The sequence below is a fragment of the Anabrus simplex genome, chromosome 7 (genome assembly GCF_040414725.1).
Source record: "Anabrus simplex isolate iqAnaSimp1 chromosome 7, ASM4041472v1, whole genome shotgun sequence".
Classification (NCBI taxonomy): Eukaryota; Metazoa; Arthropoda; class Insecta; order Orthoptera; family Tettigoniidae; genus Anabrus; species Anabrus simplex.
This window is the reverse complement of record NC_090271.1, coordinates 152,869,626-152,889,765: the sequence shown is the minus strand read 5'-3', so window position 1 is coordinate 152,889,765 and position 20,140 is coordinate 152,869,626. Positions and strand designations below refer to the sequence as shown.

General features: G+C 38.5%; 1 pseudogene; it reads right to left on the bottom strand.

Annotated features, from left to right (window-relative positions):
- The window catches only part of LOC136877748 (thioredoxin reductase-like selenoprotein T homolog CG3887), a 56,625-nt pseudogene that overhangs the window by 31,796 nt on the left and 4,689 nt on the right, over positions 1–20,140 (bottom strand).

Below are 20,140 nucleotides of genomic sequence, written 5' to 3'. Positions count from 1 at the left end.
ACAATTCAATACGGAACATTATGAAATTTTTATCTTTAAATGTTTATACTCGAGCATAGCTACTCTTTTGTTCTGAGAGCCAGTGTTACCATACTCGATTCACTGTATCCAAAGAATAAATAGATTCATTAGTAGCGTGAGTTCATGAATATAGGTCGTAGTGGTACTGTCTTTGGAGTTGGTTCACTTTGGCATAAGTTTCCAACAGTCGCTGTGATGTTGTATTTGGAGTTGGTCTGCTTTGGCAAATATTTCCAATGCAAAATTGTATCGCTTACAGATATTTTCTATAATTTTCTCAGAGCCAAATACGGATAAAGGACAATGTAGCACAAAGAAGAAAAGGAAATTAACCAGCAGAAAAAGAGAAAATCGAACAGGAAATGGACGAAAGGAAGAAGAGAATGGAGCACCCACGTTCAGTCCCATTAAAAAGAAGAAAGGGGACCCTGCAAAGTGGAAAAAAAACGTTAGGAAGGTCAACAGAATCAGAGGAAAGGCATACACAACTGCGAAAGGAAGACTAGTTACAGAAAAACACTTCATAGATTACAAGTTTAAAGAAGTATCATACTAAAGTGTCGAAAGACGATAGGAGAGCATTTTTTGGTCAGTTTTACAACTGTGAATCTTGGGCTACACAAACAGCACTGATTATTGGCTCTATAAAATGCCACGGTGTCAGCCGCAGGCGAGTGAAAAATGTACGCATTTCTTCAAGAAATCTCAGTTGAAAATACTTCAAACGTTCATCTACAGATGGGGACACTGAGGTATGCAAAAACCTGTTTATGAAGACATTGCAAGTAAGCAGTGCAAAAATTCATAGGGCACTGCTGAAGGCTGAAGTACTTGAATACTAATCTAAATTTAAGTTTAATGTACAGGCTATTTGTTGAGAAAGTTAAACAAGAAGGTTGTGTTCAGAAGATGACTTGTCAGTCGCTGTACGAGAAAGTCTTCAGGCGTGACTTCAATATAAGCTTCCGTCCCCCTAAAAAGGACACATGCCATACATGTGATTGTGTGAAAATTCAAATTCAGTCAGCTGAAGCCAGTAATCTTCCTAATGATGTGACACAGTTGAAGGCAAAACTAGAATTTCATCACCGTAAAGCAGAACGTGCAAGAGATGCTATGAAGAACGATGAATTGAAGAGCAAATCTGAAGATGGACTCAGCGTGATATCATTCGACATGCAGAAGGTAATGTCTTTACCTTGCTTAACCACGAACGAAGTCTACTACAAAAGACAGGTTTCTTGTTTCAATGTACGAATCCGTGATTTCTGCTCTAATAAAGACACTATGCATCTTTGGGATGAGAGTGTGACATCCAGAGCTGCACACGAGGTAGGATCTTGCATCTTAAAATAGCCTACCTAAAGAGTCATGGAATTAAAGACAAGCTAATAGCATAGTCAGACAGCTGTGGTGGGTAGAACAGAAATTTCAAGATGGGTTGTTTCTGGATGTTTGTGATCCAGTCTTCAGAGATAAGCATTAAAGAAGTTATCCACAAGTTCCCTGAACCAGGACATTCTTACCTACCTAACAGTGCATTTGGAGATATAGAGAGAAAGCTTAAGTATCACCCAGAGGTCTATGCTCCATCACAGTGGCGTGACATAATTTCATGTGCAAGAGTAAGAAAAAATGCTTTTGAAATAAGTACAATGGAAACAGAAGATTTTAAATGTACTGAAATTCTGCAGCAACATCTTGTTAACCATAAAAAGAATGATTCAGGTGACAAAGTTGAATGGCTTAAGATCAAAGAAATGAGATTTACGAAAGGAAAGCCTGGCATAATGGATTATAATTACACTCACGAGGACTATGAATACTTTTCAGCCAACATCAATAAAAGACTAAAGGGCAGACCAACAAACCTTGGTGAACTTGATCTTCCAATACTCTACCCAAGGGGTAGACCTCTGAGTGAAGACAAGCGTAAAGATGTGAAAAGTCTACTGAAATACGTCCCTCCAGTATATCATTCATTTTATGAAAGGATCACAAGTCCTCATGTACAAAACATCACTACTTTTGAACATGGCTGCTCTGACAATACCTGTGAGGAAATCGGAACTGAATCTGCATGAAGTATGCTTTCCAAGGGTATTCATATGCAATTTAATTTGAAAGGGTACTGCTACATGGATTTTATTTTACTAGGGGTATCAGTTGTTGTATTTTGTTAACTTTTATTTCTTTATTCATCTTTGTCTGTAATGTCTAAATAAGAATTAAGAATAAATCAAAATACTTTGTATGCCAAAACGGACCATATCCCAATCATCTCGAAAAAGTAACATAATTCAGAATGGAAATGTGCTGCATGGTTCCTGTAGGTATAAAAAGAAAAGTATAACTGTGTAAATTGTCGGTACAAAATATCAGAAACCAGAGTCAACAGCAGATTTTTCAATATATCTGTAACTTTGAGCCTCAATTTCTCAGAATGTTTCTTTTGGCACTTAGTTCGATTTGGCGTATGACCATCCAAGTGTTATACACACTGATTAAGTCAGCAATCACACATATTACAATAATTCATGGTTACACTTTACCACCTCATTCGTATGTTTTAGGAAGGTGAAAATTATGCAAAACTGATGTAAATAATACCTAAAGTAGATGATAGGAGAGCTCCCTCCTTCCTTCATACTTGCCAGGGACTCACCAATCCACCCCTAGAAATACTCATCTTACATATAAAGGCAAATTAAAATGGAAACTATGTCAATATCTGATATGCAGCCATTCCGTGTTTCTATTGTCTCCAATAGAGCTCACAACATGCCTGGCCCACTGCTACCACATTGTCATCATCACCCATCATTTTCCCTTTTCCAGTTGACACTGAATGGGGGCAAATATGATTCCTCTCTACTTCATCCTGTCTCTCAACCATTCCTCATCCAACACTGTGTTCCAGTCCAGGTTCCGTTGTACTATGCTGTTCTTCACAAAGTCCATCCAGCGTAATTTTGGTTTTCCTTATCCTCTCTTCCCTGTCATCATCTGTCTTTCCAATGCTTGTCTTGGCAGTCTTTCTTCTTTCATCCGCTTGACATGTCCAAACCATCTCAATCTGCTCTATTCCAGTTTTTCATTTAGTTTTTGCACATTTAGCTCTTTTCGTATGCCTTCATTTCTCATCTACCCTTCCTTATCTTCTGCATCACACTCCTCACCAATTTCATTTCACCTGCCTGTACTCTACTCTCATCTAAGTCACTATCCACGTTTCAGCTGCATATGGCATTATAGATTTAAGTAATATCCCTTGTAAATTACTTCTTTAGCCATCATTGGTACATCTTTATTCCATACTAATCTCCATACCTGGTGATAAAAGGCACTTGCCAATTGTATCCTTCTCAGTGTTCTCCCCAGAAATTTTTTATCAGCTGGGTGGCAGGAATGAGTAGCCGGGTGGGGAATATACGTAAGAAATGAATATGATAAAAATTTCAATGTCTTCCCTTCAAAGCATTAAAAATAATATCGAACAGGTAAATATTATTCACACAATTGAACTATTTTAGTGTTATGCCGACGAACAAGACATAACAGAGTATTTTGAACTTCTAGTGTTCTACTGCTCGTTCATATTCTTGTAACTCCGAGGTTTACCACTCGGTTGCTGTGGACTATGGTGGCGGTGGTGGTCGTGGTGATAATTTTTTAATTTAAGGAAGACAACTAGGCAACCATCCTCTATTAACATTAATCAGAGTGGAAAAAATGGAAGGGGTCCGACACTTTGAAAAATGAAGGTATTGGCCAAACAAAGACAAGGGTCATGCAAGGCGTGAAAGTGAAAGACTCCCTAGGCCTTGTGACCTAATACTGTTGGGATCTGAAATGAACAAGAGTTGGCCAAGAGAGGTTGGATAGTATAGATGAAAGTGAGGAGCATGGCACAAGTAAGTGGAAGCAATCCTCAGCTACAAGCCCCGTAGTCGCCAACCCACCCTCCCAAGTTAAGAGCCCCTGCGGCCCCTTTCAGTTGCGACAGGCAGGAGATACCATGGGTGTTATTCTACCGCCCCCACCCATAGGAGGGAATGCCAATGAGTTTGTAACGTCCCGCGGAATAAAGTGCTTGCATCCACTAATCCAGACACCACTCGCGCACGACATTACATGACAGTCAAGCTAAATATGTAACTCATGCAATTATATTTACAATAATGAAGATTTATTTAAAGAAACTGTTTCACAGTAATTACATCTTACAATGAGGTAGAATTTGCAATTCAGGAACTAGAAAATTATAAGGCACGTGGTGAAGACATAGTCTTTGCAGAAATCTGGAAAAACGCAGGGAAATCAGCAATCATAAATCTACATCAGCATCTAGTCAAAATGTGGATCACAGAGAAAATCTGAGAACATTGGACCTCAGGCATAATCCATCCATTATTCAAAAAAAGGAGAGAAAACTAATCCAGACAATTACAAAGGAATAACACTTTTGGACTTTTCTCCTGCATAATTTTGCAATAGGATAAAAAAACATTCTCAAACCACAACCAAGGAGGATTTCGCCCATACAGAAGCTGCCAAGACCAAATTCTCAGCTCGAAACTAATCATGGATAATTACAAATACAGAAATAAACCGGTTTACTTCATTCATTGATTTCAAAAAAGGCTTATGACAGTATACACGGACCCACTCTTTTAAAAATCCTCAGATCATATGGACTTCATCCTAAATTAACAAAAATTATTGAACTAGGGCCTGACTTCAACCAACAGTTTCAAAAGTAAAGTTCAGGGGAGAAATGTCAAATGCTTTTATAATAAATGCAGGCCTCAGACAAGGTGACAGATTACCCCCACTGCTTTTCAATGTGGCTCTAGATTACATCATGAAAATTTGGCAAAAAGAATATCCACCTAAAATCAAAATTGAAGCAAAACCCTCAATAGGGACAAACTGCCTAGAGTTTGCAGATGATTTAGCTCTCTTAGCCCTTGACATGGAAGAAGTCCATGCTCAGATCACCAGTCTCCAAAAAATTGCGTTAAAAATACGATTACAAATATCCTTTGAGAAAACTGAGATCATGCCACTGAAACCCCTTGACTTAAATGATCAAAAAATGGATAAATATAACCAATAAAAGGAAAAAAGCACAACTTCTAACCTGGTCAACTTATAACAAAAAGTTCTTGTCAATAGACAGTGAGATCCAACACTACAAAACTGTAACTTTGCCCGAAGCTACTTACGCTTGCAAAACCTTGTTCCAAATTAAAAATGAAAGAAGAACTCATCAGCTCCTCAAAACTAAACGAAGAATTATCAGAACTTGTATAAATAAAAAGTGCCAGGTTGAAGGAGTCTGGAGAATCCTCCCCAATGAAACTGTCTATCAAGGGACTGACCCTGTTACCAGCACGATGAAGAAAAAAAGAATCTGTTAATTCTTTCGCAGGATTTTACGACAACTAGTGATGAGAAATCTGGGAAAGAAGACAGCAGGGCATTGGATCAAAGAAATTCAAGAGGATCTCAAAAAAATAAAATTACCACCCTTCTTGAGAATCACAAATTTTCAACTGAAATGATGCATAGAAGGCCTGTAGAGATTTGAGATGAATTAAGAACACTGTGATCAGAACAAATGAAGAAGTACTGAGCAGATAAGAAGAATCAAACAGTACAACCTTCAAAGAAAAAGTGTACATGGAAGACTCAAGTGATCCAATGTGGCCAATAAAGCTAATAATAATAATTACATCTTAATTTGGAGCACCCAATGACTCGGATATGTATTAATATTATGTAACTAGCACATATCTAGGTTAGGTTACCTGGACAGTCTTTAAAAATGGCAGGGTGGTGCGCCCATTAAAAAGGTTCTAGGGAGAACACTGCTTCTACTAATTTTCATATCTAGTCTTCCATTTTCTGTCAGTTCATTCCCCAAGTATTGTTCTACTACTTCCAGTTCCTTGTCTCCAATTTTGATAGCTCCTTTTCCTTTATTTACTTCTTCTACTCATCACTATTGTCTTGCTCTTCTCTGCATTGATCTTCAATCCCCTTTGTTCAATCCTATTCAGTACATTCATCTGTTGTTGTACCACCTCCTCCCTCATCTTCTCCCCAGATCACATCATCAGACGCAAATATCATTACATTCATTCTTTCCTATCTTAATATTCCCTTGCTGCCTTTACGATGTCATCCATCACCACCATGTCCGGCTCCATGGCTAAATGGTTAGCGTGCTGGCCTTTAGTCACAGGGGTCCCGGGTTCGATTCCCAGCAAGGTCGGAAATTTTTACCATCATTGGTTAATTTTGCTGGCACAGGGGCTGGGTTTATGTGTCATCTTCATCATCAGTTCATCCTCATCACAACGCACAGGTCGCCTACGGGCGTCAAATCACAAGACCTGCACCTGGCAAGCCGAACATCTCCTCGGACACTCCCAGCACTAAAAGCCATATGCCATTTCATTTCATCACCATTATGAACAGTAACCATGACATCACACCCTTGTTTTAGCCCATCGTCAATTCCAAACCGTTCTGATCTGCCCACTGTTGTCTTCACACACTGCGACAGTTATCATGTACTGCATTTATCATCATTAATAGATCTTTGCCAATGCCCCTATGTGTTAGGCTTTCACAAACTTTTGTTCTGGGAATGCTGTTGTAAGCTTTTTGTAAATCTATAAACGTCATTACTATATCCTTCCCCTATTCCCCACTCTTTTCCATGCTCTGTCTCAGAATGAAAATGGGTTCCACTGTTGATTTTCTGCCTTTTCTAAGTCTTCTCTTCAACATCCTTTCCATTATCTTGGCAACATGGGAAATGATGGTGATTCCTTGATAGTTAACGCACATCTTCTTAGCTCCTTTCTTGAACACTGGTAATATAGCCCCATTTTCCCAATCCTTAGGCACTTATTTTTTCTCTCCATACACACTTGAATTTTAGTACACTGGAGTCCTGCTGGTCCTGCAGCCTTGATAATTTTATGACTACTTTATCTGTTCCCATAGCATTTCCCATGTTTATCTTTTTACTGCCCATTCCACCTCTGTCATTGTAATGTATCGTTACTTCTATTCCTGTTGCCTGGATACATTCTCCACATGTCTGGTTTCTCACTTTGAGCAGTTAACTGAAATATTCTTTCCATCTGTTCATTATCCCTTCTGGTTTCGTCAGTATTACGCCTTTATTCTTCATAAACCCTGTGTTATATGTAATAAATTTCATTGTGGTTCTACAATGACAATTTACAACATAATAAAATAGAAGATTAGCCTCTACCTAGTCAATACTATTACAGCAAAACCTTGTTAACTCTCCAACAGGGATATGGAAACACTAGATATGATTTTTTCCGACGATAGGGCATTTTACATTGTGTACCCACCGGCACAATGAAAACTATATCTACCATTTCTAAAAATGGAAGGAAAGTATTAAAAGATGAGAACATATATGACAACTTTTTCTGCTGGGGCTGATAAAAAAACAACAGTGCACTGAAAGGTGTGAAAAACACCAGACAACAAATATGAAAACATCTGCATTAATATAACCGTATTCTTCAGTGTTTGCCTTGCGTATGTTGTTGGGGATATCACTAATAAATAAAACACTGAACCACTTTACTTCGTCATGGCTGCCAAACCTATGGTGTTCATCACATACGTGTACTAACCACAGGGACTCGCACTATCCAGTGGTGTTCCTCATATAGTGGGTACTAATCATAGGCAAGCCAAAACCATGGTGTTGCTTCTAAGTGGTATTAATAACAGGTACTCTAAAAGCCGGAACGCACTCTTTTGCTACTAATCACAAACCTATTTTGTACCTAACATAGTGGTACTACGCGCAAGTAAAAGCGAACTGTGGTGTTCCCCGCGTGGTGGTACTAATCACAAGTAGCTTCATGGTTCTAATACAATCATCGCTTGGTCACCCCTTTTAGTCGCCTCTTACGACAGGCAGGGGATACCGTGGGTGTATTCTTCGTCTGCATCCCCTACCCACAGGGGGTAGTTAGCGACACTGAATCAAACCCAACAGTTAGAAAATAACTATAAATCACTACCTTCAGTATTAACAGGGGAGAAGGAGTAAGGTTTGTCACATTAGTGACGAAATTTAGCTCTCCCCAACCATATTTCAAAAACTGCATTCGTGCTATAGAAATTTGTGTCATTCGGAAATTATTTCCATGTTGTATTCAACTAGTACATTTTACGTGGCTTTGCCCACATTATTTATTTGATACCATCTTCGTCATTGTAACCATGAGATTATATTGCTTTAATGTTTTCTCTTGGAATCCTTAAACTTGGTCCAGTATGTTACCGTGCCCTAAGTCGTAGTGTCACCTTGAGGGCGAATCTCTTACTCTTCCGTTCGTTGGTGGTGGGCCATGCTGCCTGTTGGCGTGAGACGCCATGCTTGAGTAATCGCTGGAGTACGATGGAGGCAAGACGTGTTTCGTCCTCACTTCTGGATCGCCTTCCGATCTACCACATGGATACTGGATATAGTTGGGGACAAATCATGACGACCTCGCCTCACACCACTACTTTCCAGCAGCAGCTCTGTGTCTATGAGCGACTTATAGGATTCACTACCTCTACTGCAGCCAGAGTTGCCAAATCGGCTACTGCACTCTACATGAAGAAAGGGTAAATACTACAGAGAATGAGGAAGAAAGTGGTTTGGCAGCCTCTCCAAAACAAACAAGGATCACTTAGAGCTTGTTAACTCAGCAGGGTGCAGGGTGTGATTGACTACTGGCTTTCAGCTCGCTTCCAAGAACTGAGGTCGTCATGTTTTGTCCCCAACTATAACAGTGTTTCTGCATAAGGATTTAGTCCTTAGTGCTGCTTTATCTGACTCGGAGAACGTCTTTCCTTTAATTATGAATTTAGTAATTTCAAGTATATTTCATTTACATGAGTAATGGATACTAGCATACTTCTGCAAACTTCAACAATGCAAGTAAGTCTCTTCTTCATTTCTGTCTTGGATCTGCTTCCTGCTGCGTGAAGAAATATGTGCTGAAAATCTTTCGTCTTGAGTATCGTTGTGGGTCTCGAATTTATTATGTCGTCCTGTTTTATTTAGTTACCTTAGGTTTTTCTAAGTTGGGTTTCCAAATTGTACTAGTTATACATCCAAACCGTTTGGTAAAAAAAAGTGTGATTAATTAAAAACAATTTATTTAGTAATACTATTGAGTAACTATGAGAGTACTCTGTGTATAATTTTAAAACTACGCGAGATTTCACTTGGGTGCCAGTCTCTTGATTCGTTTTAATTTCTTGTTTACCTCTGTTTCTGCTTATTTAATTTTGACCGTGTATTTGTAATTTTTCCTTTTAACCTTCATGTTTTTCTTACTGGACCAGTGTTGTTTTGGTTCATGTTTCGGGGTTGCCAAGGTTTCTTGGCGTGTTTACGTCACCATGGTAACTGGTCCCGCTTGTGATAGTGACTGTTTGATGTTGTTTGGTGACGTTGGGATTCTTTTAAAGATGTGTGCGGATCTTGTTCCACTTCATTGGGATTTTTCATTTAGTTATCCTTGCTTAAATGTAATTTACTTTATCCCCCTACCTTTACATTCTTATATTTCTCTCGCCTTCTGCCGGTTAATGTCAGCTATTTTCTCATCCGTGAGGCAAGTACTGGGGGCCATGTGAAATCTCCGTGGTATTTTCTGAGTAATGAAAATGTTTATAAGTTAAAGAAATGTTGTGAAAAGAAAATATTTCTGGAAGACGCGATGCATGAAACATGTTAAAAATTTCACACGAAGTTTGATTGTTTAGAAGTTATGCAAATGTATCGTTTAATTCTATTTTTTCCTCCGGATGGTACATTAAGGTTTTATTCCTACATTTAATTTTGTAACCCAGTTTGGGTGGTTTTAAATTTTGAAATTTTCCCTGATAGTGATGGCTTAATTCTTTTTCTTTTTTTAATAATAAATATGTAAGTTATGTTCATTATGAAGAACTTGTTCTCTTTATTGTAGACTAGAAATTTACTGCCGTACCAACTCTTATTTTGGTTCATGGTCTCTGGGTAACTGTTTTAACTAAGGTAGCGGTAAGTGTTTGATGGTAATGAGTAGGGCTCGGATCTTTAAGACCTAAAAATAGCCCAAATAAGCAAGCAAATATGACCTCAAAAATAAGGAAATATGACCTCAAAAGTGACAAAATCTGACGTAAAAATGACAAAATATGACCCGAAAATGATTTATCAAAATATAGGCATTTTAAAATAAATTATAAATCAGAACGGTAATTCCTCTGATACATGTTAACTAATTTCTTTATTTTTACTTTAATATTAGTTTTCTGAATACCGAGCTCGATAGCTGCAGTCGCTTAAGTGCGGCCAGTATTCAGTAATCAGGAGATAGTGGGTTCGAGCCCCACTGTCGGCAGCCCTGAAGATGGTTTTCCGTGGTTTCCCATTTTCACACCAGGCAAATGCCGGGGCTGTACCTTAATTAAGGCCACGGCCGCTTCCTTCCACTTCCTACGGCTTTCCTATCCCATCGTCGCCATAAGACATGTGTCGGTGCGACGTAAAGCAAATAGCAAAAAAAAAAAAAAAAAAAAAAAAGTTTTCTGAATATACATGTGCAGCAATTATTCACAGTCTATTATCCTTGATTCACTTATCAAACTTTTGTGAACTAAGTTCGCTAAGATTATCAGATCACACAACATTGTAAAAGTGCACGCTTGTACCCTGCATTGGTTGTTTGAAATACGAGAAAACTAGAAATCAATCTATTTAAAAAATATATTTTGGAACGTTTAAGCCCAGATTTCATTAACATTATTCAAATGCATTAAAGTTTAAACAGTGAACCAAGAAACGAATTAAATAGATGTCTTTCAGTACATTATGGTAGGGAGTCAGAGCCTATAGTGCAAACTCACATACCTTTTTCATTCTTCTCCGCGGGTGGAATTGAAGTGTATGACAAGACTCATCTTCAAAGCATCAGGCGCGAAAGACCTCCAATTATCTCTTAACACATTCTTGTTTCTCGTTTCTACATCACAAGACGTTATTGGTGCATATTTAAACAATGTTAAATCACTGCTGTCGAGTATGCACTCATCTTGAAGATTACCTTCTCCTCCAAGAACATCATTCAACTTGCACACACGGTGAAAACCATCATTTCGATTAAGCACATTTTGAAGTTTCCATTTTACACTGTCACCAACTATTCCATGTGATTGTTGTACTGAAAGTTCAACACTTCTCAAATGTCAATACTTGCATGAGTTTCTAAGCCAGCAGATTCTAAACGAGTAATTGCACTCGATATACTGTACTTCCAAAGTTCGACTTAATATATGCCAAACTATCTGACGAACTGTTGGAAAACAATTCCTGGGCAATCTTGATAGAAGAGACATCATCTTTGTTGAAGCCGTTAACAATGTTTTTGATAGTGGAGTAGTTTACGCAATAATACGCGGCAGCATCGAGCCACGTCCCCCACCTGTAAGAAATGGCTGTAGAGGGAGTGGCGTCAAAGGAGCTCAACTCCTTGAAAGTCGCAACCCGCAGTGGTGCTTTCAAAAAAAAAATTTGACATTAGATATGAATTTATCGACTTCAAGAAAATGTCCACGAATTTCTTCTGCCAACCTATGCAGAGCACGCACAAGGCAAGTGACGTGAATCATTCTTGGATAAAACAGCAGCTTTCACCATGTACAGAGCAGCATCGGTAACAAAGAGAAGAAAGTTTTCCCGCTTAATTTCATCCTTCCACAAAATTTTTAGTGCATTATAAAAAAGAATTGGAATCAAATGATTTGTTCTCTCTAAAACTTCTGAAGTTAGTAGAAAAATATCCCTAGGGCGATCAGCACGGAGTGTTCCAATAATTACATTCCCTATATACCTGCCTGCAGTGTCCGTCGTCTCATCAATAAATATCCAAATCTTATTGTCTGCTACACTGTATCGAATCCAATTTAGAGTATTTTCATAGCAAAGCGATAAATAGTTTTTTCACAGTGTCGATTCTGTAGGAACAGATTTTTTAGTGTATTTCTCCAGAAAATTCTTGAAATGGGTATTGTTCACCTTGTTTAGAGGAATGTTTGCAGACACCATCATCTCACAAAGTTCCTTTGAAAAATCCGAACATCTGTCCATCTCTGAAGATGTAACAGCCTTATCGAATATCAATTGCTGCCTCTTCTTATCGACATGTTGTCGTTTGACATTGTTGCTGTGTTTCGCCGTGTTACAATGTTGTTGCACATTAAAACGTTTTTCAGCCACGACTTTCACTTCACACAACTTGCAAAATAGAACTAAACCGTCTGTACAGAAATATTCTTCTCCAAATTCCTTAACAAAGCTTCGTAACTTAACACTAGTAGAAGACTTTTCCTTAGGCATACTGGAATGTGTGTTGGGATACGATTTACTGTAAACTAACGCTTGTGTAAGTGAAAGGAGGTTGAGGTTCTAATATCTGAACAAAGACAAGTGAGCAATTACCAGAAGTAATTAGCTCACTGCTGGGACGGGATTTTCCGGATTATTTCTGTCTCTACCTGGGAGACCAGGTTGCCGAGTACAGTGGGTTGGTTATTTGACTAGTATCAACAGCGTGATACCGAGAAGCAGTTTTGTAAACACTAGTTCGCATTCGGTACGTTGAAGATGATTTCACACACCTACAGCTGCCGTCAAACCTCCGAAATATGACCGAAATATGATGTTTCTACTAAAATAGCTCAAAATATGACCTTATGGCAAAAAAAAGCCAAAATATGCATTTATACGACAAATTAAAATCACTTAATTGTGACGATAATCACCTGATTTGCACCGAAATCCAATCAGACAAGAAAATAGAGACAAAGAAAAAATATGACTTTTCCTAAACATCCGAGCCCTAATAATGAGTTATTTTTGCTGTTGCCTTTAATTTTCTTGCCTATGTTTAACTGCTGCTGCTGATAGTCGGTAAGGCAGCAGAGTGAAGTGGTAGCAGCAGCTTAGGTTATTTTGTTCGGGTGTTGGGGGATTCATGTAGGTTTGTTGCATCCTCACTTTTGTAATCTGGTCTGTTGGAGGTGTATGTGCTGATAGTTGAGTGCCGACTGCTCATATCTACTGCAGGTTGATTGCACCCTTCCTAGGTTCTATATTAACTCATTGCGGACCGTGGACGGCGTAAGACGTTTAAGCTTGCTCCTATGCTGCGGGCCGTGGACGGCGTAAGACGTTTAATGTTCTGCACGAAGCAATGCTGTTTATATTCATCATCTATGCATTCTTACACCTTAGTCAGCGTTACTGGTTGTAGCAGGAAGTTGGTTGACCTTTTTGAGATAACCGTCATGTTGAGTGGGCTTATGTTTATCTTAGCTGTTTTAGCGGGAATATCTCAGCACTTCCTCGCGCATCAAGACGGTACTTGAGATTTCAATGCAGTGCATGTCGTTCCTACCGAGTGTAGTATAATGGCATATAAAACAAAGTTTATTATGGAAGAAAAAGTATTAAGTATTGTTCACAATGACTATTCTGGTGATGAACTTATTCCTGAAATAGACTCAGATAGTGAAAGTGAGAGTGACGAGAAAATTCCGATTCCCGAATCCGATAGGTCTATAGAGAAAAGTGAAGTGCCTGATACATACCATCCTAGTTATTGTCCACCCGTTCCACCACTTACAGAGAATTCAGGTATAAACATTCAAATAAAATATAAGCAGGATATTTTGAGTTACGTGAGTATTTTAATGAATGACGAATTTTATCAGTATGTGTGTGAGCAGACCAATCTATACGCGAGTCAAGTTATAAGCGCGGCGCCGCGGCCTTTCACATAGAATTCGATCATGCGATCATGGAAACCGATTGGTCCAAAATCCTGATATAAAAATATAAAAACCCCAAACCCCATGGTAGTACAGCCCTTGAAGGGCCTTGGCCTACCAAGCGACCGCTGCTCAGCCCGAAGGCCTGCAGATTACGAGGTGTCGTGTGATCAGCACGACGAATCCTCTTGGCCGTTATTCTTGGCTTTCTAGATCGGGGCCGCTATCTCACCGTTAGATAGCTCCTCAATTCTAATCACGTAGGCTGAGTGGACCTCGAACCAGCCCTCAGGTCCAGGTAAGAATCCCTGACCTGGCCGGGAATCGAACCCAGGGCCTCCGGGTAAGAGGCAGGCACGCTACCCCTACACCACGGGGCCGGCAGATATAAAAATATACTGGACCGAAAACCCTGTTTTTCACACTCCGATATTTTCTAATATAATGTCCCGAATACGCTTCCTTCATATTCTTTCATTTCTTCACTTCGGTGACAGTAATCATTATGCCGAAAATACAGATAGGCTGTATAAAATTAGACGTATTTTGAAACCTGTGACACCAGATATCACACCCTAAATATTTACTAGTGGTAAGCACAAAGTATCATTTTTCTAACATTTATAGTTTAGGAGTAATCGTAAATTGTATTAAGTGATGCAAGTCAAGAGGGCCGGGCATCAAAATGGCCGGTCCAGGCATTCAAGTGTCCCGCTCAGAAGCAGGTACTGAACGTGTTAATGGTACGGCATTAAGTTGTTGAAAGACTGGCAGAAAGAAAACAAATATTGTGATATAAAATTGTAAAAAAAGAGTGCAGTGATCTTGTCTAATATCTTATTTGTTTGTTTCATGTATCTACGATATGGAGTCCCCTGTTTTACTTCATATGTATTTATGCGGAGCTGTATGATTTACCGATTTGCTGATTATGATTTTGATACCCTTCTGGTAACTGTGTGGACCATAATAAGCTGTGTACCGGGCGAGTTGGCCGTGCGCGTAGAGGCGCGCGGCTGTGAGCTTGCATCCGGGAGATAATAGGTTCGAATCCCACTATCGGCAGCCCTGAAGATGGTTTTCCGTGGTTTCCCATTTTCACACCAGGCAAATGCTGGGGCTGTACCTTAATTAAGGCCACGGCCGCTTCCTTCCAACTCCTAGGCCTTTCCCATCCCATCGTCGCCATAAGACCTATCTGTGTCGGTGCGACGTAAAGCCCCTAGCAAAAAAAAAAAAATAAGCTGTGTGGTCCAACATTGTATCAACTTTTGATCTGGAAGTTTTGGTAGCTTGGTGTTAGTTGGTTGATCTGTTGTTGACGACAAACCTGATTGCGCACCCTCCATCCTGAAATTGTAGAGATCTCCAACCGATCCTGCCTACTCTTTCCTTGCTATGAATTTGTTTTCCGTTTAAGCCTTGGATTTTTCATATTTAATCCCCTATCCCTGGTTAATTGAAGCATGACTTATTAATTGCATATTGGTTGCTTGTCCTTATTCTTATTCAATTAGGTGATGTATTGTGATATGGAGAGTTGAAGCGGTGTTAGTTGAAAATTTATTTAATGTCCCTGTCAGTGTATTTTGAAATTTTTTTGAACGATTAATTCTTCACCATGTCATAGTCCTGTATCTGCTAAGTTCTAAACTTTGAATTTGTTCGTACTTTCTTGGGTTATACTTGTGTAATGACTTCTTCTCTGGGAAAAAATTTCTCTTGATCTACGTCCAGGTGACTTACGTTTATCTGGTTCGGGTCAGACGTTGAACTACCTTGCTTGGTATTTCTGTATCGGGTTAGGACTTCTGTGGGGTGTTGTCATCTGGTACAGTGTTCATGGTACCCTGAGTAGCATTTGATGTTCTCGATAATGGGTTATTGTTTAATGGTAATTTTGAACCTGTGTATTGGGTTGGTAACTGAACCGAGTGTTGAATTTACAATTACCTTTTAACTGTGGAGATACAACTTTAATTGTTTGTCCTCCTCCCAGTATTGTAGGTATACCCTGTGCTTTACTCATACTTCCTCTGGTGATAAACCCTTGCATGTGTGCCTTCGGTGCTCTCTGTGTTTTTGAGTGGTATACTTTGGCCCTGACTCAATCAAGAGTAACAAATCTATGTTGATCTAAATTTTGAATTTGGTTCTCCTGTAGTTTTCATTCACCAATTGCGCCTCCTTTTGCCCTCCCTTGCACCTTTGCATTTCCTTTATTTTTAATTGATGCTAATTGATCTGCCATGAAACAAGATGTTGCGCTCTTTTATCATGAAAACCCAATAGATAGGATAAATATTATGATGGTAATCTTGAAGCCTTAAAATGGATGCATGTCGATAAGAACATTACGATAAAAGAATGAAGATATAAACTATTGGTGCCGATTTTCAAGGTACGTGGCAGGACCCTTGTGATGTTAAATTAAAAAGGCCTGATCCTTCTAACAATATGTGAGAACTTCTGAATGCCTAGCTGGTGATTACTCTTTTGATGCCTATGGATAACAATTAGGTGTAACTAAGTAATTGAAACCTACTGAACTTTAACATGTAATTAACATTCATTTGGTACAACAAAAATATCTCGAACTACAAGGATGTGTATTGTAGAACTTTCTTAATGGAACTCTGTGTTCAAAAGAAAAAAAACATTGGTGTGTGAAAGGTTAAAAAAAAAAAAGGGTTATGTAAATTATGAACTTAAATTACGTCTACAAAGTATGCTGAACAGTTGACCTTGTTTTACATTGTAAAAGGTCTAAGTACTATGAGAATGGTAGTATATTATGCATCTTGCAAGCATGGTAAAAAAAAAAAAAAAAAAAAAAATTAGTTCTGTGGTCTTTCTCTCATGTGATTGGTACTTCTAAAAAAAATTCTTGATTGTTTTACCACTGTATGGTAAGAGGATTACGTGTGGTTTCTGGGACGGAGGTTGTCACGTTGGTGACGAGGTTTCACTCTCCCCAACCATATTTCGAAAACTGCATTCGTGCTATAGAAATTTGTGTCATTCGGAAATTATTTCCGTGTTGTATTCAACTAGTAGTAGTATTTATTTGATACCATCTTCGTCATTGTAACCATGAGATTATATTGCTTTAATGTTCTCTTGAAATCCTTAAACTTGGTCTGGTATGTTTCCGTGCCCTAAGTCGTCGTGTCATCTTGAGGGTGAGTCTCTTACTCTTCCGTTTGTTGGTGGTGGGCCATGCTGCCTGTTGGCGTGACATGCCATGCTTGAGTAATCGCAGGAGTACGATGGAGGCAAGATGTGTTTCGTCCTAACTTCTGCAGCGCCTTCTGATCTACCACATGGATACTGGATAACAGTGTTTTTGCATAAGGATTTAGTCCTTAGTGCTGCTTTATCTGACTCAGAGAACGTCTTTCCTTTAATTATGAATTTAGTAATTTCAAGTATATTTCTTTTACGTGAGTAATGGATACTAGCATACTTCTGCAAACTTCAACAATGCAAGTAAGTCTCCTCTTCATTTCTGTCTTGGATCTGCTTCCTGCTGCGTGAAGAAATATGTGCTGAAAATCTTTCGTCTTGAGTATCGTCGTGGGTCTTGAATTTATTATGTCGTCCTGTTTTATTTAGTTACCTTAGGTTTTTCTAAGTTGGGTTTCGAAATTGTACCTAGTTATACATGCAAACTGTTTGGTAAAAAAAAAGTGTGATTAATTAAAAACAATTTATTTAGTAATACTATTGAGTAACTATGAAAGTACTCTGTGTATAATTTTAAAACTACACGAGATTTCACTTGGGTGCCAGTCTCTTTATTCGTTTTAATTTCTTGTTTACCTCTGTTTCTGCTTATTTAATTTTGACCGTGTATTTGTAATTTTTCCTTTTAACCTTCATATTTTTCTTACTGGACCAGTGTTGTTTTGGTTCATGTTTCGGGGTTGCCAAGGTTTCTTGGCGTGTTTACGTCACCATGGAAACTGGTCCCGCTTGTGATAGTGACTGTTTGACGTTGTTTGGTGATGTTGGGATTCTTTTAAAGATGTGTGCGGATCTTGTTCCGCTTCATTGGGATTTTTCATTTAGTTATCCTTGCTTAAATGTAATTTCATTTATCCCTCTACCTTTTCATTCTTATATTTATCTGGCCTTCTGCCGGTTTATGTCTATTTTCTCATCCGCGAGGCAAGTACTGGGGGCCGTGTGAAATCTCCGTGGTGATCGACCTACGTGTTTTCTGAGTAATGAAAATGTTTATAAGTTAAAGAAATGTTGTGAAAAGAAAATATTTCTGGAAGACACGATGCATGAAATATGTTTAAAATTTCACACGAAGTTTGATTGTTTAGAAGTTATGCAAATGTATCATTTAATTTTATTTCTCCATCCGGACGGTACATTAAGGTTTTATCTCTACATTTAATTATGTAACCCAGTTTGGGTGGTTTTAAATTTGGACGTTTTCCCTGATAGTGATGGCTTAATTCTCTTTTTTTTTTTTTTTTTTTTTTTTAAATATGTAAGTTATGTTCATTATGAAAAACTTATTCTCTTTATTGTAGACTAGAAATTTACTGCCGTACCAACTCTTATTTTGGTTCATGGTCTCTGGGTAACTAATTGTTTTAACTAAGGTAGCGGTAAGTGTTTGATGGTAATGAGTTATTTTTGCTGTTGCCTTTAATTTTCTTGCCCACGTTTAACTTCTGCTGCTGATAGTCGGTAAGGCGGCGGAGGTTGTACCTTTAGTGTATAAGCTTACATAGCAGGGACTATACATTTGTTCACATGGCACAAAATGATGAATAATAAATCCAGTATATATGATATTTATAAAAACTAAGCTAAGCAGTAAAAATACTCACCAAAGCTTGAGCTAACACAGCATTATAATTTGGTGGGGGATAAACATCACCTTCAATACTAATTTCAGGATACTTCTGATGAAGAATTTTGGCATACTGTTCAAACAGTGCCCTGTATCCTCACGAATAGCTGGAATGAGATAAATTTGTTTTCATAAATATGGAAGACCAACAATATTTCAGTATGTGAACAGAAAAGAAAAATTCAAAACAAGTCAAGTCATGAATTTTTAAAATGATTATTTAATTTCTTATAATTTTAAATAATCAAGGGAAACTAAAAAAAAAAAATGGACTGAGCTGTCATCTAATTGCGTGCTTTTCCGTAGGCTAATACCTACATACATCTTTAACTAGCTCTGTGGCCTCGTTTAGTTCCATATCTCTTATCTTTTAATTAACAGAAATTTAAGCTAACATCTTCGCCTTGGTCACCCTCTACTTCCCTTACCTTCTATGATAAAGTCCATTATTCTCCTCTCTTCCATTCGTCTCACATGACCCCACCACCGAATCCAGTTTATGCGTACCACTTCATACATAGAGTTCACTCCCAATTTAGCCTTTATCTCCTCATTCTGAATATCCTCTTGCCATTGTTCCCCATTTATAAAGTGATCATTCTCACTACTTTCAAGTCTATTATACAACTAACTTATGATTAACAAATCCTGAGTTAACCCAGCTTTCCTCCTGTACAGCAAAGTTGGTGTGAAATCCGACCAATGTAAAGATACTTTTGTCTGGAAGCTGATTTCCTCCTTGTGCAAGCTCATTGCATTTCCTTTGCTGCACCTTGATTCAAACCCAATTTACTATACTATCATCCTGGGAGAATATATATCCCAAATACCTGAAATGATCCACCTGTTGCAGTTGTGTATTCCCAACCCGACATTCAGTTCTCTTAGATTTCTTCCCTACTGATATCATTTTAGCCTTGGAAATGCCATACCATACTCACTGCACCTATTATCAAGTTCCAGCACAGTCTTCCATTAAGACCAAGTCGTCGTCGTCATCAATCAACCAATCAAATCATTCAACCTCCACTGATCTGTATTTAGGGCTGTCGCCCAAGTGGCAGATTCCCGATCTGATGTTTACCTAGTCTTTTCTTAAATAACTTCAAAGACGTAACTTTATTGAACACCTCCCTTGGCAAATTATTCCAATCCCTAATTCCTCTTCCTATAAACAAATTTTGGTCCAATTTGTCCTCGTAAATTCCAACTTTATCTTCATATTATGATGCAAGCTTATTCATCTAACCTAACTAACTAACCAACCCCATGGCACTACAGCCCTGAAGGGCCTTGGATTACCAAGTGACTGCTGCTCAGCACGAAGGCCTGCAGATTACGAGGTGTTGTGTGGTCAGCACGACGAAT